This window comes from Pseudochaenichthys georgianus, chromosome 10 (assembly GCF_902827115.2).
Source record: "Pseudochaenichthys georgianus chromosome 10, fPseGeo1.2, whole genome shotgun sequence".
In the NCBI taxonomy this organism is placed as follows: domain Eukaryota; kingdom Metazoa; phylum Chordata; class Actinopteri; order Perciformes; family Channichthyidae; genus Pseudochaenichthys; species Pseudochaenichthys georgianus.
The window spans coordinates 39,244,152-39,270,171 of record NC_047512.1 but is presented as its reverse complement, the minus strand read 5'-3'; positions in this window follow the sequence as shown (position 1 = coordinate 39,270,171).

Below are 26,020 nucleotides of genomic sequence, written 5' to 3'. Positions count from 1 at the left end.
TGAATTCACACAGCAAGTAGGGAGGAGTTTACATCAAATCAAAATGTACTTAAATTCCACCCGTCTCCAGCACTGCATTTGTCCCCTGCACTGCATTCATCCCCTGCTGTGCAGTTACCGCTTCAATTAATGACAAATATATTACAAGAAAAGGCTTTTATTCCTCCTGCCTGCTTCCTGCTACTTTGCCTTTAAGAACTCAAAGTGGTCAACATCTTTAAAAAAAAAAACACACCCTCCCCTCTCGTTCATCATGTTGGGAGAGAGGAAAATCAAATCATGTGCGTCCCCCGATCGACTGCCAATGAGCTCCCCTCCAAATATTCACTCCTGACAAGACCTCATCTGTTTCCCATTTTCAGACTGTGGAAATACTGCTCCATGCTGTTCACTTATACACTAATGTGTTTCCATCGCCGCTCAGGGCACACACACACACACACACACACACACACACACACACACACACACACACACACACACACACACACACACACACACACACACACACACACACACACACACACACACACACACACGGATTAATTCAATAGAAAGTGATCTGGTGAAAGCCAAGTTTCTCTGTTTGTTCTACTGTAATGTGCGTCAGTGCAGGAATGAGGCAGAAGCTATCCCTGATGTAGCTGTGTGAAGTGCATAATGCGGCAAGTACATTAGAAAAGGCACACCTCTCGTGTCATTAATAATAGTCACCCTGCGCATTCCAATAATAAGGAAGACTTTTCAATGGAGTATTGGGCCTCAGCCTCAAACATGTATCAACACACACACACACACACACACACACACACACACACACACACACACACACACACACACACACACACACACACACACACACACACACACACACACACACACACACACACGTCCTGCTTCACATTTGCACGCCGGGCGTTAAAAGAAGGCTTTCCTCTAGGCTCCCCACAACAAGGCAGTGCTTCCTGTTTGATCCCGCTGTCTGGGATCAGTTTATCACAACATCTCGTCGCTCTTCCTGCAGGGTGATCTGACTCCATAACAGCACTAATGATGAGCAGTGTTGGGAAGAAACCTTAACGGCTACAACTATTGCTATAAAAGCCATAGCTCAACATTCTAGGCAGGCTGAGCATTAATACTGGAAGCAGTGAAAAAAAGGAACTACAATTTTTACATATTTGCTTTTATAAAAAAAATCATATTACTGTGAAAACATCTCCTTCAAACAACTAGATTTATTCCAAAAACTACATTTAACAAGATTGCATCTGGTTAAACTGGCTATTAGCTCGGTGCAAATAACAGCTAACACCTGTTATCGCAACCAATAGCATCTTCTCATTAGACCATTCCAGTCATGAGCACCAGGGACGTGCACGGGTACGGGCTAATGTTGCCCGGCCCATTTGGCCTTTTTAGCTGACCTGCCCCTCTGGAGAGGGCGAGAGTTTGTTTTTCTTTTTTCTGTTGTGGCCGAGTCAACATGATAAGCCCACAATTAGTATTGTAGCGTCTCGCTGCGGGAAACACACTTTGTCAGCGCTGTCACCTGCCGGTGCGTTAAGACCACCTCAGTGTCGGATTTTGGAAACTTGATTTTGTGTTGTCTCATGGCAGCTAGGGTATAAGGGACAAACCAGGGGACTTTACTTCCTCTTGATACCGTCGGTTATTTACAAAAAACACCTAAATATAGCCTACTTGTTGTTTTTGTGCTTCTGTCTTTCTGTGTCTTTTCATCTGTAAACTCCCTCAACGGGGCCGCTCGCTCTCTTTTCTTGACCACCCTCTCATGGGTGAACAGTTTACTGTCCCGCTTTATTGTAGGATTTCTGCCATGTCTCTACCACTTTAGTTTGACCATCTCTGTTATTAAGTTATGGAATACTAAATAAATAAGTAATTAGATACCTTACCGTTACTGCGCTCATAAAGAATGATAAGAATAAGAATAATGCGTATTGAACTGGTTAAACTCGTTTATTTAAGTTAGAGGCCCTATTTTATCAGTAGCCTATGTCTGGACTGCACAGCAGTTACAATGGTCAAACTACATTAGAACAGAATTATCCCCATATTGTCTTTAATAGTTACAAACATTAGATATTTTAATGAGATATGGACCGCAAAATTAAAAAAGGCCCTGGTTTTCATTTTTAAAATCAAGTCACCGAATGCAAGTAGTCGCCTTAGCTTATTTTGTTATGAGATGTGAATTACTGTTCAATTTAGTTGATGTAATAATCGTTTGGTTTCTTTATTTATTAAAAACAAGTTACCATTTTCAAAAGTTCTTATGTTTTTTTTCGGGGGGAGGCCCTTTTTCCAGTTTAGAGCAATAGCCCCTCCAAATGTCTGTGCAGTGTGCACGTCCCTGATGAGCACCCTCATATTTAAACTCCATGTCCACAGTCCATATCACAATGACATTACCATCTTTTATATTCTGTATGTCGTTTCAGTTTTGTCAGAGAACACCCTCCCTCTGCAAGGCTGTGTTCACCAGAAACAAATGTGTTAATATATTTGCTAATTCTGTGCTACATCAGGAATAATCATGTCGTTCTTAGTTGTAAAATTAATCCTATAAATGGATAAACAAACCCCTTTCGATATGGTTTTGATCCTGTCTCCTATCAGTCCATATTTATAATGTTTATTTGAACCATGATCAATCTTTACTCAATTTCTCTCAGAAACTCCTGCTGCACCAGATCAGCAAAATGTTCAAATGGGTCATTTTTCAAAGGAGTGAGAAACGACAGCCTATTTGGTAATTTAGTAATGAGTTGTTGCCTGTGTTTGTAGCCTTTCAGTTAATATACAAGCAAAAGTCTTAATTATCTAAATGAAATACCTAATGTAAAAGATTATTATTGATATACAGAGAGGAGAGAGGGTGCACAGTATGGGACCAAAATGTACAAACGATATTGCTCCCATGTGCCACACAGCACCCTATACATGCGATAGGGACTCAGATGTGATGTGTGTAACGGGGCACATACAGGGTGCAGACCTCAGGTGTCGGCGGAGTGGCTGGGGGGTGGGCAGATGTCTGAATGAGTCTGGATCTGTGCTGCAGAGCGGCCGCTCAGCGGAGCCTACGCTCCAGCTAAATGTCATAAAACAACATTAAAGCTCAGGGGTATTTGGGAGAACAAACACACATGTAGACGGAGAGAGAGACTCATCAACTAGCCTCTAAATGTGTTGGTTTCATTGTGCAAAGGATGCTGGGAGCCAGGTCTCATTAGTGTCATGTCTTTGCCTTGTTGACAACAGCCTAAAGGTGGGGGGGGGGTCGCGTCAGGGCACTTATGTGTTTGTTATATTTCTGTGTGCGTGCAGTGGGTGCTCAGCCCCTCTGTCGTCACCGTGCATCTTTAGTACGTCTGCTCAGAGTCAGCAGCTCATAATGTTCGAATTATAAGGTCATTATTTTCTAGGTTTTCCATGTTTTGCCCAAAAAAATAATATGCAGGTATGTTTACTTTGAGTGGGAAAAAACAGGCATGCTAAAAAAATAAAAATAAAGGCTAGATAGATCACTTAGCAGATTTTTGAGACCATGGTTTGATGATACAACCTTTGTGGTTCCTAAAACTGGTGAACTTGGATATTTTTCACAATTGGATAAAACTAGAAAATGTGGGTTTCAAAGTGGTACATTCCAGGTAGAGGATTGGATTTGTCTGCAATCTAGAATCAGTAGATTGCAGACAAAAGTGTGGATTGTGATAAAAACACCTTTTTAGAAGTTTGGATTGCAGACAGACTATTGCCTCTGTGTCCAAAGCCAATCTAAAACAGCCAGTCTGTTTTAGGTTCTGAGACATTCCAATACAGGAGGAATTCACCTTGTATCATAACCCCAGGGGCGTCGCCTGGACCTGGAAACATTCGGGTCACAGCTCACAGGATAGGTACTGTAAGGAAATATTTGTATGTATTCATGCAATCTGTGAAGGGCTGGTAAGGGTTTTATTGCTGTGGGGGAGCTGGAACAAGACCCCGCTGTGGTCTCTGGAATGTGATGGGGGGATGTGTGGATGCTGCAGAGGCTGCAGAAATAGGAGACAGTGAGGGTCAGAGGTGTTTGTTTGAGATGACTGGACCAGTTGTCCTTAAACTCCACCCCCTCCTGTATCATTTGGTATGAAAGCCTATCCGGCTTGCTGTTCTCTCTCTCTCTTCTCGTGCTGCTTGGACTGGAGGTCTGGCGGCCTGTGGGCAGGAGCCAGGAGTAGGCCAACTCCTGACATTACACATATGATACGATATGGTTGTGTATGGTAATGTATTTGTTTGTATTGCATTGTATATTACCATTAAAATGGATTATTGTTAAACGGTTACTTGTATGCTCTGGGTTTCCTTCCTGTAAGATAACGGCTTGTGTAGGGACGCGAGGAGATTTAAGAAAGCGGACGAGTTGTCCACCAAAATCTCCTAACAAATGGTGACCCCGACGTGCCGAATAAACATGAGCTGTGGAAGGATTCAGGCGACCAGACTAGGTCGGGAACAAACACTTTTAGACGCCTCGGACAACAGCAGGGCCCTGCGCCACTACAAAGGAGGTAACGAAACTGTAGGATTGTCTGTAGGCGTTTCAGAGTGTTTTTGAAGTTTGAATGGAGTATACAATGCATATTTTTGCCATGTTAGGAAAGTTATATAAAACACGTGAACGTTGATCGCAAGGTACAGAGAGTCCTGCGTGACGAGAAATAAAGCAGGTTAGCGTGGATCTCAGGTAGTTCATTCCTGAAGTGGCGTGGAAGCGGTGCAGTTTGTGGGCTGTGGGTGTAATTCCTACACGGCGAAACCTGGACGCTCGATATTTTCAGATCGAGCCGCCGATTAAAACTGGGGGTAAATAAGAGTCCAAGACCAAATAAGCGAAAGTGTCAGCGGACTTTTATATGTTAAATCCTTGGGAGAGAGCGCTAACGTCACCTACATTGTGACGAGACCGGCTCCCGTTTCCCTTGTCTGTAAAAATTAATTTGAAAGGCTGACGTAAACATAACGTTGATCGCAAGGTAGGCAGAGAGTCCTGCGTGACGACATATGAGGCACGTTATCAAGCTAGACAAACTGTACGGGGAATACATCTGTGTGATTTTTACCTGAATAACCTGTGTGAGCATTGTCTGTGGTAATCAGACATTCGCTCGGAAGAGTGAAGCTCATTTGTGCTCTGCTGCTGCCATCTAGTGGCTGAAAGGTGGGGAAGCACGTTAATTGAGTCAGATAAATAAAAGCGAAGTCAATATATTGCGTATATTTAAATAAATGAGCTGTCTGTAGGTTGTCATTGTTGATTAGTACAGACCTTGTTTTATGTTGGTAAATGTAATGGTACAAAAGCAAGCTATTCATCACAATTGGATTTTTAGGTTATGAATAAAACGAAAAGTAGTAGCCTAAGTGATAAGCAGAAAGGTTTTTGAACGCTTGTCAGTTATGACAGGCGCTTCGGTTTTCAATGTGCGCCATCACGTTAAAACAGGATTGGTGGCATTTTCAGTTCATTGCTTGCTTCCACACGCCTTCCCCCTCCTTGTCTCTTTCACGACTATAGTTAATGCATTAGAACGATTGTCGCTGTTCCGGAACGGCCTTTCAAAATAAAAGCCAAAGGCCACTGTTCGCCAGAGAGGCCTTCACAATAAAACAGCAATTTGCTTAACAATATATTTAACTTATATTACGTCCTTAAATATTGATGTTAATTCATTACAGATCTAACCTGCTTGTAACACAACTTAGATAAACAATTTCAAGTGGTTAGAGGGGGTTTCCTGTCTGGCTCATTTGATTTAGAACTGAAGTAAGGGAGAATAGTGTTTTCATTCCTCATGGTTTCTGAAGATAAATCATCAGTTTGTTTGGACTTTGATATAGAGATAGGATCATGGTGGAGAAGGAAGACCTTTTTTGGTTTCAAATTAAAGAAGAGTTTAAGGATGAAGTAAGCAGGACTTCAACTGGTCAAAAGAGATTTTAAAGTTTAATATTCTTGGTTAGCAAACAAGACATCTGATTATTATGTCACACATGATAATCTTGTTATAGAAACTAGCTTAAAATATTGGAGAAAATATGTGGATGTTCTTTCGTAGTGTGTGGAATATGTGATGCTGGAAACATGTACGTTTTTCAATTTATAGGAGAAAATGGTTTCCTGAAAGAGTTGTTGGGTAAATATGTAGCAATGGATGAAACAATTTTTAGAGTGAGTTTTTGTAATATCATTTGTAGACATCAATTAGGTTGTTTAGATGGCATTTAACAATTAAGACAGATAGTATGATTACAAAGAGTCAGAGTGGAAAGGGTTGGATTTATTTAACCTCAGTGTGCTAGATTTTTTATAGGTAATGCGTCCCGAGACCTGGACTCCCCCTCTGAGTTAGAAAAGGCTACGATCCCGACCCTCCAAGCAGACAAAAGACCTAACCCAACGGGAGACTCCTCCTTCTCCATCGAACAGACAGAGAACCAGAGCTGAAACAACAACAACAAGACTGCAGCCAGAACTATCTCCACCTGTAGCATCCAGAACCAAACAGCATGCTGACGGGCAGAGATCTACGCTCATCAGTCCCTCAGACGGGACCATGAAGTTCCAAGCTGAGCACAAGAGCAAAGTGTGGGACATGAGAGCAGAATCCGCCCTCCATAGAAACAGCAGGGAGACTGTAAAGGAGGAGATGAAATGCAAAGCAGTGCAAGAACATTAGCATGATGGGGCATGCAGATGTAACTGGGCCAATGGCTGACAGCGGATGAAGTTACAGCTGATGGACTGAAGAGAACACAGAATCAGAGGAGTTGGCACGGTCGATTAGAAGTGAGGAGGCCGGGGTCACGGCTTGAGAAAACCAGAGGAGGAGAAAAGGAGAACGGGAATGAGTGAGTTTACACATAAACACACTTATTCACAAAACGCACATTTAAAGCATAAATACGTAAAGACAGAAAGATTTATTAAATTAAAAATAGCAGTAAACTATTAGAGTAAAATGAGAGACATTTTTTATTCACGTGTGAATAAAGTAGTGGGATAGTTTTAGGAACCACTCTATAAGACAAATCTTTATCTGTATGGATAATGTTAAAGGGAGAGCTGGTGCCAAGCCAGATATCGTATTCCAATCTAAATAATTGATTTCACCATTGTAGCATAGTTATTACCATAGGAAATATGAAATGACTTCTGTTTTTAAATCCTTGATAAAGGAGGGAGTAATGGTTGCATGTTCGGACATCCAGGGTTCCACACACTGCTAAAGAGTTTAACATTGGTTTTTAGGTGGACCAGAATTGATGACATGTGGTTGTTATACCATTGTTATCGTGAACAAAACATAAATAAGGACATAGTATCTGCTTGAAGATGAATGGATTTCATATCCTAGAGGGGATTAGTTATTGTGAAGACTCCACAAGGTATCTACTAATGTATTGTAAAGAACTTGAATTGACTTGATAAATAAGTGAAGATAAGAAGATGTATGGACCATAAATTAGTCAAGTAGTAAATAAAAATAGCGGAAAAGAGGGGAACTATTAAAGGGAAGTGGAAAATCAGTCTAATACACACTGATAAAAAAAGGTGGGGGGCATGAAGGAAGTATGCACTGGACTTTTTATTCGTGTGTGAATTTGGTAGTGTTTTAATTTGTTACAGTATTGATCAGTTCAAAGGGAGAGTTTTAGTAACAGCTCTATAAGATCAGATAAATATTTATTTATATAGGTCATGTTGAAGGGAAAGCTGGTTCTAAACAAAATATAGTATTTCAATTTGAGGTACTGGTTTCATGTTCAGACACCCAGAGTTCCACGCACTGTTAAAGAGGGTAACATTGTTCTTTAAGTGCACCAGAATTGAAGATAAATTGATAGAATGAGTTATGGAATAAATAGCAGATCTTTACAGATCCTAGTAATGTTTTGACACAAGATAGTGATGTACACATGTTTCTGAAATAGATCTATTAGTCATTTTAATACTAATTAGGTGTAAATGAATTGCAGTAATAGTAATAGTACAATAAGGAAGTGACATTTTTTTGGCTAGACACTTTTCAGGGAATGTGGGAAACAGCAAGGAGGGGTTGGAGATATCTTGAACATTATAGTTGTAATTGTGAATTAATAAATGATGGCGCTCCATATATACAGATTTGTATAGACGGAGGATGCTGGCCTGTGCTGGAACATCAAAGTCTCTGCAGAGCACGACACATGGCCAAAAAGACTGAGACCAACTGACCGACAGGGTAACTTGGGAAGGCACTGTCAATGACTGACTCTGCGGTGAACCTGACCAGACCTGACTTTACAACCTGACAGTGTGAGTGTGAGTGAGTGTATGTCTGCACCTGATCAGTGCAACTGCATGATTTAAAACGATGACTAATCAAGCATGTTTTGGACTAACACATTATTTTTGGGTGATAATAATGTGTGAAATGAGAGGTTTCCTAACATTGCACAAAAGGGGAAACCGTATCTAATCTGCTTCATGATGTTTCACTCCCACAGGAGGTGGCGGTTTGAAGAATGTGAAACTCAAACTATGACATTTGGAATTCTGTTTCTTTTAGGACTGAATGATGGAGAGAAACACTCTCAAGTGTTTACTGGGAAAAATGTTTGGTATTGTCTTATAATCCATTATGACCTGAAGGTTTTCTTCCCATACAGGTTTTTGTTTACACATGAGATAATGTGTAAAAAAGGGGGAGTGTAAACTTTACAATGTACATTTTTCATTTAGGGACTGAAAGGAACCGGCTGGCACAACTCGATTGTTCAATCTGACCATTGATTGACAGTTTTAGAATTGACCTGCTCCATATTTGGGGATAACACACTGTTTGATGAATGTTGACATGTCTCTAATATTGATTGAGTTATAGCAGGTAACACAGATAGAGAATCAGTGGCCAAGGGGCTGCTGGGAGAGATGTAAGTCCAGAATGGAATGCTGGGAGCTGACCTGTGAGTAATGTTTCAACAGACAACATCATGTAACTAGCCTGGTAAAGAAGTAAAAGCCATAGACTTTATTGTTTAGGTCATTATGGGGATATACATTTCATCTACATTTGTAATAGAAAGACATTTGATGACAGTTTGTGGGAATTCTGTATTCATTTTTTTAGTAGGATAATATCTAAGAACTGACGGGTAGAAGCAGTATCACCAGGAAGCCATTCACTTTGTTAGTATTGTGATTTTGGTTGTTTTTGAATCCATAAGATTAGTGTGTTTCTTTACCAGAAACATTAACAGTTCAAATCATATTTTTTGATTTTTAATGGGATCTCAGGGATTTCATTTAAATAAATACAGATGCTTGTCAGAAATTCAGAGCTATTGAAATATGTTATTTAGTTTACCTAAAGATGTTGTGGTTCTTATTTAGTGGGCACAGTCCAAGTATTAAGATTCTGAAGCTGCACAATTAATTTAGAAAACCTGTGCTCAGACGTCTGTTGTTGTAAGACACCCCACCAACAGGCTCCAAGTGGCCACGCACTGGTGGGTCAAACAGCCGAGGGCCCCAGAGCCCGGAGCGTAGGCTTGAGGGATTTGTATCAGATTTCTCCACACAGGTTGTGGATGCCAAAAGGGGGACCCGAGATGCAGGAGGCTGACTGTCAACCCCAGGCTCTCCGGCCCCGACCGAGTGACCCAGAGGACATCCAATGACGTCCGCCTACAAGGAAAGGGGGACAACTGGTACACCTGCGAGGACCCTAGACGACATCAGGACGGATCGGGCTCTCATCATGGAGGTCGACTCGGATGCGGTCATCAGCGGACTGGAGGAGAAGGACCTCGAGGACATCCATCCAGCAGTCGTATGTCGTCCCAGGAGGCATCATCATCGGACCGGAGAAGGAAGATCGGGAGGACATCTATTCAACATCGACTCGGAAGCCGCCATCAGCAAGCCGGAGGAGAAGGAAGACATCTCTCTAGCAGGCAGCCCAGAAGCCGCTGTCAGCGGATCACAGGGGACTCCACTCTCCGCTGAAACAGGAGTGTGGGTTAAGTGCAACAAGACGGTGTATGGAGCCAGCCAGGCCTGCCAAGCTATGGGCAGCCTCTACCATGACAGCTGCTTCACCTGCAGTGCCTGTAGTCGAAGGCTGAGAGGGAAGGCGTTCTACTATGACGCAGGAAGGGTTTTCTGTGAAGAGGACTTTCTGTACTCTGGGTTCCAGCAGTCTGCAGACAAGTGCAACGCAGGTGGACATCTAATCATGGACATGCAGGCCGGCAGGCCCTGGGGAAGTCTTACCGCCCCGGTTGCTTCCGCTGCGTCATCTGCAACGAGAGCCTGGACGGAGTGCCCTTCACTGTGGACACTGAGAATAAAAAGTATGGAGACTCAGCAGACAAGGATGCAGTTTTTTGCAAGTGCCTTGTGTAAATTGCACTCTTTTTTTAAGAGTGCAAAAGAGGGAATTGTAAGGAAATATTTGTATGTATTCATGCAATCTGTGAAGGGCTGGTAAGGGTTTTATTGCTGTGGGGGAGCTGGAACAAGACCCCGCTGTGGTCTCTGGAATGTGATGGGGGGATGTGTGGATGCTGCAGAGGCTGCAGAAATAGGAGACAGTGAGGGTCAGAGGTGTTTGTTTGAGATGACTGGACCAGTTGTCCTTAAACTCCACCCCCTCCTGTATCATTTGGTATGAAAGCCTATCCGGCTTGCTGTTCTCTCTCTCTCTTCTCGTGCTGCTTGGACTGGAGGTCTGGCGGCCTGTGGGCAGGAGCCAGGAGTAGGCCAACTCCTGACATTACACATATGATACGATATGGTTGTGTATGGTAATGTATTTGTTTGTATTGCATTGTATATTACCATTAAAATGGATTATTGTTAAACGGTTACTTGTATGCTCTGGGTTTCCTTCCTGTAAGATAACGGCTTGTGTAGGGACGCGAGGAGATTTAAGAAAGCGGACGAGTTGTCCACCAAAATCTCCTAACAGTACCTGTCAGCCAATAAGACAGATGTGTCCGAATGCCCAGGCCAGGCGACGCCACTGCATAACCCTATGTGAATCCACAGAGCAGAAAGTTTCAACCTGTCTCACACACACTGATGAACACAAAGCAGATATACACAAGCATGTAAATAACAATGTAAAACATACTGTGGGTATTCACATCCACACATGTATCTAAATGTTATTCTCTTCCAGCAAACTAGGATGTTGAATAGATGCTAATACAAAAGAAGAGTATAGAGTGATATGAGACAACTTCCAGAGTCATGTGTAGCCTCTACATTCATAGGAACAATTGACAAAAAAGGGCCTCAGTGATGCCAGAGATAGCCATTTCAATATATATATACAATATGACTGTATTCATTTTACAGCAGGTACACATAGTTTTATCTAAAATGATATATTATATAACACTAAAGTTTGTGGATCAGGTAACATCTATATGTGTTGTTGTAGCTGCAGTGAGGTCATGCTCTTTCTTTCTATATATCGTTATCAGTGTGATTGAAAAAATAACAAAGAGCAGTCAGTAAGGTAGGAGGAACCCTACTTGATATGTAACAAAATAAGTAATGTAAACCAAGCTGGTAAGAGTATGTATGGAAAAGGGAAGGGTTGGAAAGGGAAGGAGAATACAAATATTAAACTGAAACACAGTAACAGTTTGTGCATTCAACCCATCAAGCTTACTGAGTAACAGCAGAAAGCTAATCTCACGGTCAACCCACACCACTGGTGATAGGTTCTGGATGTTCTCCATGATGTTTCTGTCTCCTGCTCAATGACCTTTGACCTCTTCTCAGTGGTATCTGTGAGTTCCCGTGCTGAGGAGTAACAGCACTAATCGGTCACATGTTCACCCATAGGGGAATGTAATAATAGGAATAACATCTTTGGAATTACTGCATGCTATTTTTTGTCATTTGGTAGGAGCTAACAGCCTCCCTCCTGCACCCAACTTGCATATCAGGAATAAATCAGACCCTATCCAAGCTTTATTGGAACGTGTGGCAGGCATCAGATTCCTAATGAGTGAATATTTGCAACATAAACTTTATCAGTTAGAACATTACATATCTTGTCTTTGTAGTGTAATCAATTGAATATAGGTCAAAAAGGATTTGCAAATCATTGAATTCTGTTTTTATTTACAATTGACACAACTTCATTGGAATTGGGGTTTGTAGTCAGTAAGCATGATTATACTAACAAATTGAGCTAGATGGTTCAGTTAACATGTAAAATAGCTTGTAGCTTTGTGTTCATATCCTTACTGTGGGCTGTCTGTGGAGCTCAGAGTCTGCAGATTTCATCTCAACTCTACAGCAGCTAATAAAACGGAACAACTTAAAAGTTGAACAAATCTGTTAGAGGCCACTATGGTGTTTAGATCAGCGGTGAATAATTTAGAAACGCTTCTCTCTGTCAGTGCTTTCTCCATGATCTCATCATTTCTTCCACATTAGCAGCTCGCTTCCATACATTTGCCAGTATTGCACATCATATCACAAATATATGCAGAGGAGGTTTTATTCGTGTTACACTCTAACTTAATAAAAGCCGATCTGTGTCCTCATTTAAGAACTTTAACAATCCCAGATTTCGTCATGTTGTCGCAACGCTTTTGTTGTAATAGAGAGCTGATGCAACGCAATAAAAGAAGGAAAGTGAGGAGTAACTGCACTTTGCTTCCAGCTGCAGCCTGCTGGAAGGAGGGGGGAAAACACTTAGAAAAGTGTGTGTTAGTTTGGATAAACTGCGACACAGCACACAAACACACAGACTTTGTTTTAACATCTAGGAATGAAATTAAGTGTGTGTGTGTGTGTGTGTGTGTGTGTGTGTGTGTGTGTGTGTGTGTGTGTGTGTGTGTGTGTGTGTGTGTGTGTGCGCACATCTGTATCTAAGTATTTGCCTTGCATGTGGTGTGTGAGTAAGATGTTATTAGAGAGCATGAGGGAGTGGTCGGTATGGGGAAACAGAAGGAGAGCAGAGCGGTAATTCCTCTCCTCATGAATCATTGATGAGCATGTGCGTGCGTGCGTGCGTGCGTGCGTGCGTGTGTGTGTGTTGTTATGGTTGCTGGAACACCAACAATACCAGTTTGTCAAGTCAGCGGCCCCTTCTATCTCCTTCTTTTTAGTCAGATAAGACCATGGGGGCACCGCTCTGGCCTTACATCATACCATTGATTTCCATTATCTCCCCAAAGCATTGTGGGTAGGGCCATCTATAGCTGGATGGCTATTAAAATGCAATGCAACAGTTTTTTGATTAAGGGTTGTATATATTTCACATCATTAATGAAAATCTGCAAAGTAACTAAAATAAATGCCAGGTTAACCTCTGAATTGTAGTGGAGTAGAATTACAAAGTAACAATAAATTGCATGTTGTACATGCTGCTGTAACGAAAACATTTCCCAACTTGGGATCAATAAAGTATATATTATCTTATCTTAAGATGATCGATGGCTACTGCCATATTTGCAAAATTTGCCTCTGAACCTTGACAAGTGCATGTTTCAAGGCTTATCAATTGACAACAGGAGGGGTCACAGACATAAGAACAGCTATTAAATAAAGCTCTTCTGACCTGAGCTGTCATGTTAATGCTGCCCATTATGGACACAAGCCATTTTCACCCATTTATTAATTATATAACACCTATGTGTTTCCCATCCCCTACACCTCTAGGGGTGTACACAGTTTAATACTGGCAACTTCTAATTCTGGAAAATACGAAAACGTCTTTAAAACTACAACTCCCAGTATAGACGTGCCATAGAATATGTTGCGAAATACAATTAGCCAGCATGTGTAGTTCTGGGGGGTGGGGGTTGGGGCTGGACCCGTTTGAGTCCAATTTTGGATAGTCTGCCGTGGTTTCATTCCATTTCAAAGAGCTGTTTGACACTCAGCGTAACCTTGGCGCACTGCCACTCCAACATCCAATCACAGAGCTTGAAGACTAATCACGGGGTTTTTTCAAGCAAAGCGGATGTTGTAGTCCCAAACGATAGCTGAGGATTATGGGTAGTGTAGTGTGTCTGCCATCCTAAACTCCGGGAAAAAAATAGTTTCACCGAATCGAAGGGGAAAAACACAAAACCATTGTACACAATTTAAACCAATCAATGTTGTGTAATTAACAAGGATAATCTGGTGTTTTTGAGTTGATGAGTAGTGCAGATATCACTGTAAAATCAATCGACAGTAAGGAGAGTACTTACTTCCGGGTGTAAAATTATCCGTTATCCAATGGGAATGGACGCTCACATTGCCTTTACTTGCCGCTGACATGGACAGATGCGGTGCTTCCCATAGCGTCAAATACCGCCGCCAATGGGAATACATTGCAGATTGCTATTTGCGTCCGTTTATGAAGCTGAGGGAGATTCGGTGCATCGCAAATGCACGCCAAAGGACCCTGACCAAGCGTCGCTATTGGACTATCAGGGAGTGAGACTGTGTTGGTTTTACAGCCGTCTGTCCCGCCCCCTCCTCTCTGTCCCTTTGCCTTTGTCCTCTCCTCCTTCGCCCTTCATCAGTCTGTCCACATCCTCTTTGCCCTTTTCTCCCGCGCTGGCTTTCATTTAGCTTTATTTCCTCTCTCATTACCCCTCCCTCGCTCTGTCCCGTCCGCCCTTCGTCTGGTCTTCGTCCTCCTCAACCGCTACGACTCCTCGTCTTATTCCCGGGACAGAAAACATCCCAGACAATTATCTCCAATGTCTCTCGCGCCAAAGGCCAGAGGAGATGAGGAGAGGTGTGTCTGGGATGCGTGATGTGAGGAAACAGCAGGGGTCTTCCAGTGCCCTTCTTACCAAATGCCAACATGCTCATTCAATTTATATTTTTACACTTCCCCACTTTCTTTCTGCCTTTTGTTTTCAGATTTACATCATCATTACTCCAGCTTTGTCTGGCTCCTGCAGGGGGATGAGGTGTTCATCTGGAGTGAAGTACCCTGCCCATTGTCTCCCAGCCTGAGGATCATCTGAGACAATGCAAGGAACACAACCAACAAACCAACTGTTGTTCCCTCATAACACAAAACAACAATACAGAAAGCCTTGTGCCCTACTTTGTCTACTTTCTGACATCTTAATTTATGGATGTTGGGTCTTACCCGCCTGGCCTTGTCCACCCGCCACCCTAACACCAGTGTGTCTGGCAGTGAATGTAGGCCAGGGGCTCAAGGGCACAGAGGCAGCAGAAGAGGCAGAAAGAGCTTCTCCTCTCCCGCCTTAAATCACCAACAACCTCCGACCGACGCCTTCCCGCGCCCGTGAATACATTTACATTCTAATTAGGTCAAGCGTCTGCCTCCTTGAAAGTCAGCAGGCGACTGTCTGTCCTTTTGTTTCTCCACCCTTCTCTTATTTTCCTCTAAAACATTAACATGGATGAATAAATGTCCTTCTTGTGTTAGCCAGGCATGCTTTGCATACAAGAGAAATAGATAAATGATGACACCACTGTTATAGTTTGTTTGCCCTCTTTTAGTAAAGTCTGCACTATCACTTTGATAGAAAAAGAGGTGGGGACACTTTTTTCAGATTTAAAAAATACTACTGCAGAGCCGCCCGCAAACAATTCATACAAAAACACATACATTCAGTACATAAGCTTACAATAATTAGTTTGACAACTAGTGCAGTAACTACGCTGCTGCAAAGCTGTTCTCTATTAAATTATTACTAATATTAAACGTGTCGCAGGTCCAAACTGCACCACTTGGGTCACCAGAAATACACGCAGAAAGTGTGAACAGTCCCCGAGACTCTACATGTTCTATTGTGTACAGTTCTTTGTGCATGCTATTTTCAGAACATGTGGTGGGGACAACATTGGTAATTTCCAAAAGCGGTCCCCAGTATGAATGCACATACAGTATCACTGTTGATTCATTCATATTTTCTTAACTATCCCATTGGTCAGAATTCATTTAGATATTCTAAGTGAGTGTTTTAACTGATCAGGGGTGAGGAACCTCCGGTATAGGGACCGCGAGACCATTTGGTACGGCCCTTGAGGTTGTTTATAAACACACAAAAAAAAAAGAAAGAAATTAAAGAAATGTAGACCGCAAAATAATTAAACAAGCGAGTGCCTGTTTTTCCTGGCCAATGTCAGGGTCCTTGAACACAACACAAGCCTAACGTGTCATCACGTGGTATATGTCTCGTCTGACAGGGGTGTAGTTCTGACGGAGAGCACCAGAACGTCGCTCCGGCACTTCAGAAACTGCAGTACCCATAAGGAGCCGTACACATGCCGCATTTTTGCGTGGCTGTGTCTTTAGTTGAAAGCCCAGTGGCGATCTGTTCATCAGTCATACGTAGCAAAAGTCAAGGCCTCAGATTCGTCGATTTATACTGCCACAGAGCAGATTCGTGAAGTTGTAATGACTGATTTGAGAGGTTGTAATAACAAAGTTGCAGTTGTAATGGAAAATATATTTCAAAAATATATATTTTTCTGCAAGTGAACATTTCATCACTAAGTTCATTTACAAAACTTTTTTTCTTCTGCGTGACTTCAAATTTGGTTCACAGATACGTGGATATTTTATACAAGTGTAAATGTATGCACGCAAGCTCAGATTTTTTTTCTGCAAGTGCTCACATCAGGTTTTATATGCTCTCGCATTTTGCACCATATCTACCTTCATACTTTTAACTTCAATATTTAAAAAAAATAACAAAACCCCCTAGAGGAGGTTAGGTCCCCCCCCCACTTAAATCATGTTCACATGGATAGGAAACTAAATACATTTCCACACATCTTTTGTCCATAACTTTCTGTTTTGGTGGTCATGCCACAACCGTGCACGTGAATGCATGCACGAGTCATGGTAAGATATCTGGATTAAGAAGTTGCTTTTTCTTTGCACAACATGAAAGAAAGGCCAAATTAATGGGCTGTGATTTTAGTATTTTTAAGCAGAGGTCAATCATTTGTACGGCCTTCGGAGGATGTTGAACAAATTGAAATGGCCCTTGAGAGGAAAAAGGTTCCCCACCCCTGAACTAGAGGGTCCATTCCGGCCCGCGGGATGACTTTGCAAAGACAGTTTCAGGAGCAAAATAAACAGAGAATGAGGCTACTTAATGTCAGACACTGTTTTAGACACATTTGCACCCTGAATGATATAAGCTGCATATCACTTCTCTTAACTTCCATCCCTGCGTACCTCACTTGCGTCTTTTCCTTGCGTCTTAGTCCCTCCCACCAGGAATGCATGGAGAGACGCAAGGAAACCACGAGAAGGGAGAGGAAGCAAGGAAATGTGTTTTAAGAGCAATTTGACGTCCTTTCCTCGGAGCGCCACGTGAAGCGACGTCCCTTTGTGATGAAGCTCTTCAACTCATGTCTCAGCTATGACTGAATGTAAATGATAATAAATAATAATGTAAAACGAGAAAAGTTGTTCCCGCTGGCAGAAATTAAAATCTGACTCTTTTTATTTGTGTTCATAATAAAAATTAATTGGAGATCATGACATTTATTTCCAATAAAATGATTTTTGTCCACTTTGTTGCCTCTGACTTTTACAATGTTTAACCAAGTTCTCAACCTCCTCATGACCAGACAGACTGTGTTTTGCTTTTCATTTGCTTTGGGATAAAGGTTTTTCTAATATGTTGTTCACGTTTCTGAATTCATGAGTTGACAAAATAGCATAAATATAAGCCTTGCACCCAGCATGACGGTAGGATTTACAGCATGTGTGTAGTGTACCTAATATTCCGGCACATTTTTCAAGCAACCATTTAATTCTCGTTCCCTGCCATGCCCTTTTTGGATTATTTTCAGTCTTTAAAGTTGCAGCTGTGCGTCATTGTGAGGAGAGAAATGCACGCTCTCTCTTATCAGCCGGGAAGTTTTTCGACATCTTGTTCCCTGAGTTTCCCAGGGATCAGATTAGGGCGGCTAGAGAGATAACGAGCAGAATCCAATTGACATTAAAATACCTCGGCCTCATATGGGAAAATAGGGAGAGGGGGGGGGAACATTCCTTTGCATGTCTTCCAGGGACCCCCTGTTTAATTGCATTATTGTTAACGAAGTGCTGATGCAATTACAAGAAACAGGCCTTTCTCTCTCTTCTCATGAGAGTCACGTAACTCGAAGCCCGGACCGAGGTCATGCAATCACAGAACACTCATTCTGCTCCTCTCCTCTCAAACACACTTACCGGCTTTGGGCGTTTAGCTTTCTGAGCACAGCACGTCACCCCCCATCATGCCACATTGTCAGGAAGGAGCAGCGAGGTCTCCTGAATGTGTGCGTCTGTGTTTGAGATGCAGTGATTATTTGTTTATTTCAGTGTGCTGGAGGAGCGGCTAGGGGGCTTTTTATCATCCCACTCACTTCCTGGATTAGAGCGAGTATAATCATACCCAGCATGAATATTCATGAGTTGAGGATCTGAGAGAGAGCGAGAAAGACTGACAGGCAAAAACAGACAGAGCCTCAAACAGCACACACTCACACACTCAGACCTACATGTGTGTATATCCTGTTTTTAAACTATCTTGACATTTAGGGTGTATGTTTTGCTCTCAGAGCTCCTACAACATTTATTGAGTGTCACAACCTAATAGTAGATGGTAGAAATGTTCAAACTTTTGAGAGAGGTTTGAGAGAGGTTCATATAGTTCAGTTTAAATCGTCGTCCAGTTATTCCTTCTCCAAAGGAGAGAAGGATTCAGTGGCTGTAAATCATACCATTCTCCCTCAACGACAGCCACACATCCATAACATGGAGCAGGGATATTATCTGTTACAAGAAAACATATGTAAAGCCATTCAGTCCAAGACTAATGCCTCAGAGGCTGATGATTATTATTACAAGCAACTTGGCCAAGGACTTGTATTTTCTAATTCATGTGGAAACAAAAGATATTTCTGTTGTTCACGGATTGTGTCTTCAAGGTTTAAATCTGGCTTCTTAGGAGACTCACGATCATTCGCACCATGAGAGGGGGAAGGAGCAGAAAGCACTGTAACACTCCTGGCGTGGCCATGTGGCATGATCCTGCATTAGGAAAATACCAGTGTTGTAAGTACTCAGATCCTTTACTTAAGTAAAAGTACAATAACTATGCTAACAAGTAGTAAAGTGCAAAAGTACTGAGCAGAGAAATGTTGTTCGTACAAAAAGTAAAAGTACTCATTCTGCCAGTGACCCATTAGAATAAGATAAAACATAGTATTATTATCAAGTAAATGTACTTCAGGTATCAAAAGCAGTATTATTGTATCCTGATTTTATACATGTAACAACATATTAGTATTGTACTTTGTCTATGTGGACGAAATTAAGATACTAGAAAATACTCTGTAAACTAGCAGTACAGTACTGCATTATCCCATATCATCGTATAATGTGTTTTTATATGTACAAAGTAACTATGAGTGTTAAAATAAATGTAGTGGAGTAAAAAGCATTTTATTCACCTCTGAAATGTAGCAGAGTAGACGTGTAAAGTAGCAATACAAGGAAATACTCAAATGAAGTACAATTATCTCAAAAAAGTACTTAGGTACAATACTTGAGTAATTAAGTGGACTGCTCCTCCAAAACAAGGCTGCAACGTTCATGTTATCAGTAAATGAGGCTGGATGGTTATTTGTTGATGATTGGTTATCGCAAAAACAAACAAAACAGTCCCAAACTCAACAGAAATTGGCTAACATAAACTTAGAGAAACAAAAGTATGATTCAATTCATGATATGAATCTACATGGTAAATCAGATCTACTCCATGGACAGCCCACAGAGAGAAGTGATGATTCTTTATGTGGTAACATGCAGTCTGATTAACTCCAAGCCAATTATTTGTACGCTAATAAGGAAACAACACTACAACTGGTGTTTCCTCGTATCCTCTCTCTATATGCATCAGCTGAATCCTTCAGGAATTTTTTTCCATTTCATCAAAACTATGACTTTTTCCAAACATCTATGGTGGTCCTTATAAATAAATATCTTCTCTTTGTGGCTCTCCTGAGAGACTCTTATGGCGCATTTCCACTGCAGCGCGTAGCACGGTTTAAGCGTTTTTTTGTTGCTTTTCCACTAGGGCTAGTTCAGGTTCAGGGCTACTTTTTCATCTTTTTTCTGGCCCTCCAAAATCGAGGTTCTTACCGGGCCAACAATCGGGCTGAATATGTTAGAGAGAATCGCTGGCAAGGGGGCTACAATTATTAACATATTTTACCGTGATTTAATTGTAATACACATTTCAAAATTATGCCGAAGTATCAACATACTGATACCGGTTAGTAAAAACCATGAGTTAATGCTTTGACAAGTCTGCAGACAGATGGCAGGCGAAAAACCTTTTAAAATGCGTGTTTTCTGAATGGAGATCGGCTAATCAGCTAACACAGTATATGCTCCGACCGTCCACACTCACAACAATGGCCTACAGACATACATAAACCAACGACTGTATTCCCCATGACACAGACAGTCTGTGGTTTGTACTTGTTTAACTTTTGTGTAGTTTCTGAACAGATATGAGTGCTAACAGCTAACGGCTGATGTTGGTTTTGTGGTTTCACATTGAAGATGACGTCAGGGCTCCACCTACACTGCGTTACTATAGTTACTGCCCCAGCTACTAAGCTGTAATGGAAACGCAGCATAAAGTGAGCCTGGCCTACTAAGGCCTAACTATACCGTACGAGGCCCTGCAGTGGAAATGCGCCATAAGTCATTGCATCGAGTGTTTTGCAGCCTCCAAACTAGCAGAAAATCTAATAAAACTGCCCGTCCTGGTTTCCCAGGAGCCCTCCTCCACTAAGAGGGTGTCTTGTAGGTCTCCGAGGAGGGGGAGAGGGAGCTAATGTGGACCTGGTGACCTGCAGAGCTGACATGGTCGGTGAAACACTCTCCTCTTTGTCTTCCCTGTTAATCAGCAGCATCACATCAGCACTTTTCTCTTCATTTGAAAAAGTCATTTGGAAACACCGAGCACCTCCCGCTCCGTCAGTACTTCCTTTGGTGGAGCGTGAGCACTCAGGATGGGTACTGAGCTTCCCAATGCTTTATCTTATTTTTTACATTTTAACAATTAAAGTTCACGATTTGGCACTCTGTCATAAATATTTTGTATTTTTTAAAACTTGATCCACAAAGTTGTACACATATGCCCAAACAGGAAGTGGCAGCAGCTAACGTGAGGAGCATTTGTAGAAGTATCTGGCCTTCACATAGCAGCTGCACGTGAGCAGCATCATCATGGGTTTATAGAGAGTGGGGAGGGTTAGCGTGTCAGTGGCAGGGCCTGTGTGGGTATTTATACACTTCTCCTATGAGTCACGGCTGGGGAATCATATTAGCCATGGGTGTACTGTCACCATTGGACTCCCCTACACGGTCCTCTCTCCCCCTGCTCCCCTATCTCACTCTCTCCGTCTCCGTATTTAAAGCAGCCAGGCCCTCTTATTTTAATCCTTACATGTCCTGGGAGAAGTCATGAAATATTTTCAGCTCCAGATGTCTCTAATTAAGCATTATGACATGGCGGCCGGTTAATGGCGTGTCATATCCTGCCAAGGCTAGGCAGCCTGTGTAAGCACTTCAGGGAGGGTGGGTGTTTGGGGACCAGCAGACGATAGCTGTAGAAAACAAACAAGCAGAAATATAGCTCGAGTGATGCCGGGGGCTCTGTTGCACCGCTGGCTACTCATGGCTGCAAAACTACTTTTGGGAAAAGTGATACAGAAACGCACCAAAGCATTGAACACTGCACAGGAGTGCAAACAGTGATCAACATACCCACAGTCTGTCTTTCTTTGAAACCATGCATGACACACAATTTCTATCTTGTTAATGAAATGTTACATTTATGAGCAATAAAACACACCCTTTTTTATTTCAACACAATACTTCTGCATTTGGGATTTTTTCTTTGCTCAAATCTGAGGAGAAGACAACAAGTATTATTTCTGATTATTGAATATGCAAAGTATTAAATAAGAAATCATGATGTACTTCTTATTTTGACTATAATTTCTACCAGGTATTTCTGAACAATGGAGAACAATAAGACCGGACTAGACCAGCTTAATTGGTCTTAATTGGATTCAGGTGTTTTCTTCTCCACCTTGGTGTAGAAACAGCTCTTGGGAAAAGATGGCGCCAGCAGTGTGCACGGCGAGATGTCTCCCAGGCCTGTTCAGCCTTTTATTAGTTCTAGTAGTTTTGTGTTTTTTGTCAAAATGTCTCTGCTCTACTAATTTACGACCGACAGTCGCATATGGAAATCAAAGCGTTTCAGGAGTATTAGAGCAATGTTTAGGAGAGCCAACCTCGAATCCTCCTCCTCCACAAGCATACCGGCATACCTGCGCCGCCAGGTATATGCCATCCCCCAGAGGAAGCGCCCAAGACGAAGGGGAAAACGGGGCGGAGAAGCCGGAAGGATTAGGGATTACCTGCCATCTCTACGTGGAAAGGCTCCTGGCCTCAATAGCAGTGGATGCTACGCTACCCCGATGACTAGGCAGAGATGGCTCCTCCACGTCTTTCCGGATGGCCGCTCAGTGAGCCTATCGGAGCAGGCTAATTTCCCCAGGCGGATACACAGGGGTGGCGTGGATCACAGACACCTTCGCCCACTGGATTGTACTCAAAAACCGGGAAGAGAGGAGCTTACTCTCCGCCTGGCACTCATCAATGCTAGATCGCTAGCTAACAAGACTTTCCTGCTTAATGACTTTTTTAAATCCCGGGATTTGGACTTTATGTTTCTGACGGAGACGTGGATTCGTGCTGGTGAGTTAACAGCTTTCTTGGAACTTCTACCACCTGACTGTTCATTCATCAGCAACCGGTAGAGGTGGAGGGCTGGCATCGGTCTTTAAATCCAGCTTTAACTGCCGTCAAACTCCGTCGAACAGCTTCTCCAGCTTTGAGCTGCAACTTTTCGAACTACACTTAACACTTCCAGTGCTCTGTGCTTTGATCTATCGCCCTTCGAAGTTCAATAAGGATTTTATTCAGGAATTCTCAGACTTTGTAGCGGGGGTTATCTTGAACTTTGATCGATTTTTAATCATTGGCCATTTTAATATTCATGTGTGCTGTGATTCCCGACCGCTCGTCAAAGATTTTATGAATCTCATTGACTCTTTCAATCTTACAGTCGGTTAATGGCCCGACACATGAGAAGGGACACACACTGGACCTTGTGTTGTCTCATGGTTTAGATGTTTGTATCAGGGACATTTGTGACACTGGTATAAACATATCTCTCACCTCAGGCTGCGTTCCAACCTTTTTTAAACACGCTTTAATGCAGCCTCTTATCAAAAAACAGAACCTTGATCATTCTGTTCTCTCCAACTTTAGACCTATTTCCAAGCTTCCCTTCCTGTCTAAAGTCCTAGAGAAAGTGGTGTTAGCGCAACTGCAGTCGCACCTTGTTTTAAACTGCATATCAGAGAAGTTTCAGTCTGGTTTTAAATCACGCCATAGCACAGAAACTGCTCTCCTAAGAGTTTTGAATTATCTTCTTCTGGGAATTCTGCTGTACTTGTGCTTTTAGATTTGTCTGCTGCTTTTGACACCATTGACCACCAAATTATTTTATCATGCCTTGAACTGTGTGCTGGAATTAAAGGTAACGTCCTAAAATGGTTTCAATCCTATCTGTCAGAAAGGACCTCTTCTGTGCATCTCGGCCAGTATTCTTCAGCTGTAGCCCCACTAGCATATGGGGTCCCTCAAGGTTCTATCCTAGGCCCCATTTTGTTCAGTCTGTATTTTCTTACCATTGCTTTGCAGATGGTTTGCAGGTATACCTGCCTATACGAGCAAATAAGGAATCTAGGATTGCCTTGCTTAGCTGTCTGAAAGACATAAAATCATGGATGGAAATCAACTTCTTGACTCTCAAAGAAAACAAGACGGAGATTATAATATTTGGACAGTCTGAACACATGGATGGCTTTAATAGTGTACTCGGCCACTTAGCCTTCTACAGCCGTCCCTCTGTCAGAAATCTTGGAGTCATCTTTGACAAATGTTTTAAATTCGACAAACAAATAAGCTCAGTTGTCAAGACAAGCTTCTTCCAGCTGCGGCTTCTGGGGAAGGTAAAAGCCTATCTTCCTACTAAGGAATTGAACAGTTAATCCACCTATTCATAACGTCTCGTTTAGACTATTGTAACTCCCTGTATATTGGTGTTGATAAGTGTTTGATCCGTCGCCAGCAGCTGTTCCAAAATGCGGCTGCCCGCCTACTGGGAAGAGACGTTATGACCACATCACACCCGTTTTGGCAGACCTTCATTGGCTTCCCGTCAGTTACAGGATCCAGTTAAAGTACTTACTTGTTGTTTTTAAATCATTGCATGGACTGGCACCACATTACCTGTCTGAGTTGTTGCACCGCCATGCTCCAGCTAGAGCAGGGGTACTCAAATACAAATCTTAAAGGTCCAAAAATTGTTTTCAATAAGACAAAGGTCCGTTTATTACGGTAATTTAAACCTTTAAAGAATTGCAACAAGATTCTTAACACGAGGTTGCAAAAACAAAAATAATCTGTATGCAGCAGTTTTCATTGTTATTGTGTCTGTGCTTGATCCCTCAGAGTCGCAGTGTAAGAGCTGCACAGTTATGAGTAAAGGCAGCTGCACCCTCTTTAATTCAGCATTCCCATTATTGCTTTATAAATGTCTTGCCCCTTGTGTGTCCACTGAGGTTCGTCAGGCCCAACACATCTTCAACAAACTCCCCCTTTGCCTCATAACAACTCACAAACACCAGCAACTGAGCATTGTCAGTGGTGTCAGTTAGCCTTCGCAAGAGAAAAATCAATATTTTCTTTTTTCGCTCAAGCATCCCCTGTGTGACCACACCACCCTCATGCTAATATCACAGCCTGCTTAGCAGAACACACACACACACACACACACACACACACACACACACACACACACACACACACACACACACACACACACACACACACACACACACACACACACACACACACACAGTATCTAGAGATGAGGGTTTTCTGAGCCGCTAACAGCGAGGTGCTTGGTCTACTGGAAGGCAGCCCACATACAGACCTAGGACTCTCCACAACCCCCCACACTAGGGGTTTCACCAACTAATGGACAAGTTGACTACCTCTACCACTAGTTGGCGCTGTAGGCCCTAGACAACTAGTCATGAACAAAATGGAGACAAACGTGGGAGATAAGGATGCCGACATTCGCGCTGAGTTGCTGCAAAATGCTCCAGCAAAACACGTGTCTGACATTCAGGGGTCCTCATCTTATGAGTGGCACATGTGCTCTACAGCTCCGGCACTAAAAGTTGCCCCCCCCCCCCCCCCCCCCCCTCCCTCCCTTTGAACAGCTGTTTGGACCTCATTTCGAGATTCACTACGGGATCACCAGAATGGATAACCCTCTGAAGTGGTGGGCACAAAACGCAAACCGCTACCTGGCTAGCCACCAGCACCCCAAGTGAACGGATGTTTTCCCTGGCAGGCAACATTGTCACCCGACAGCGGTCAAGCCTCCTTCCCTCACATGTTGATGCTTTTGTCTTCCTTAACGCAAAACAAAAAACCTGGAAGGGTGGACATCGTTATCGAGGAGGACAGTGACAGGATTTACGTTGCATTTATGTTCTTAACAGAGTTTTTGCAGTAGATTTGGTGAGTCCAGTTACTGTTTTTTATTTAATCATGTAACAGCATTTAACACAAATTAAAATGCTGCTTTGTTACAGTGTTTAACATAACTGTATGAATTGCAATACAAAATACAGTTGTACACCTCTCTTTGTGTGTCTTTATTATGACGTAACAGCTAGTCGACTAGTTGACTACTATTTTGAAAAATGTGTCGACTAGTAAATATAGGTAGTTGTGAAACCCCTACCCCAAGCCTCTTTTTGACTCAACCAAATCCCCCAACAAATACT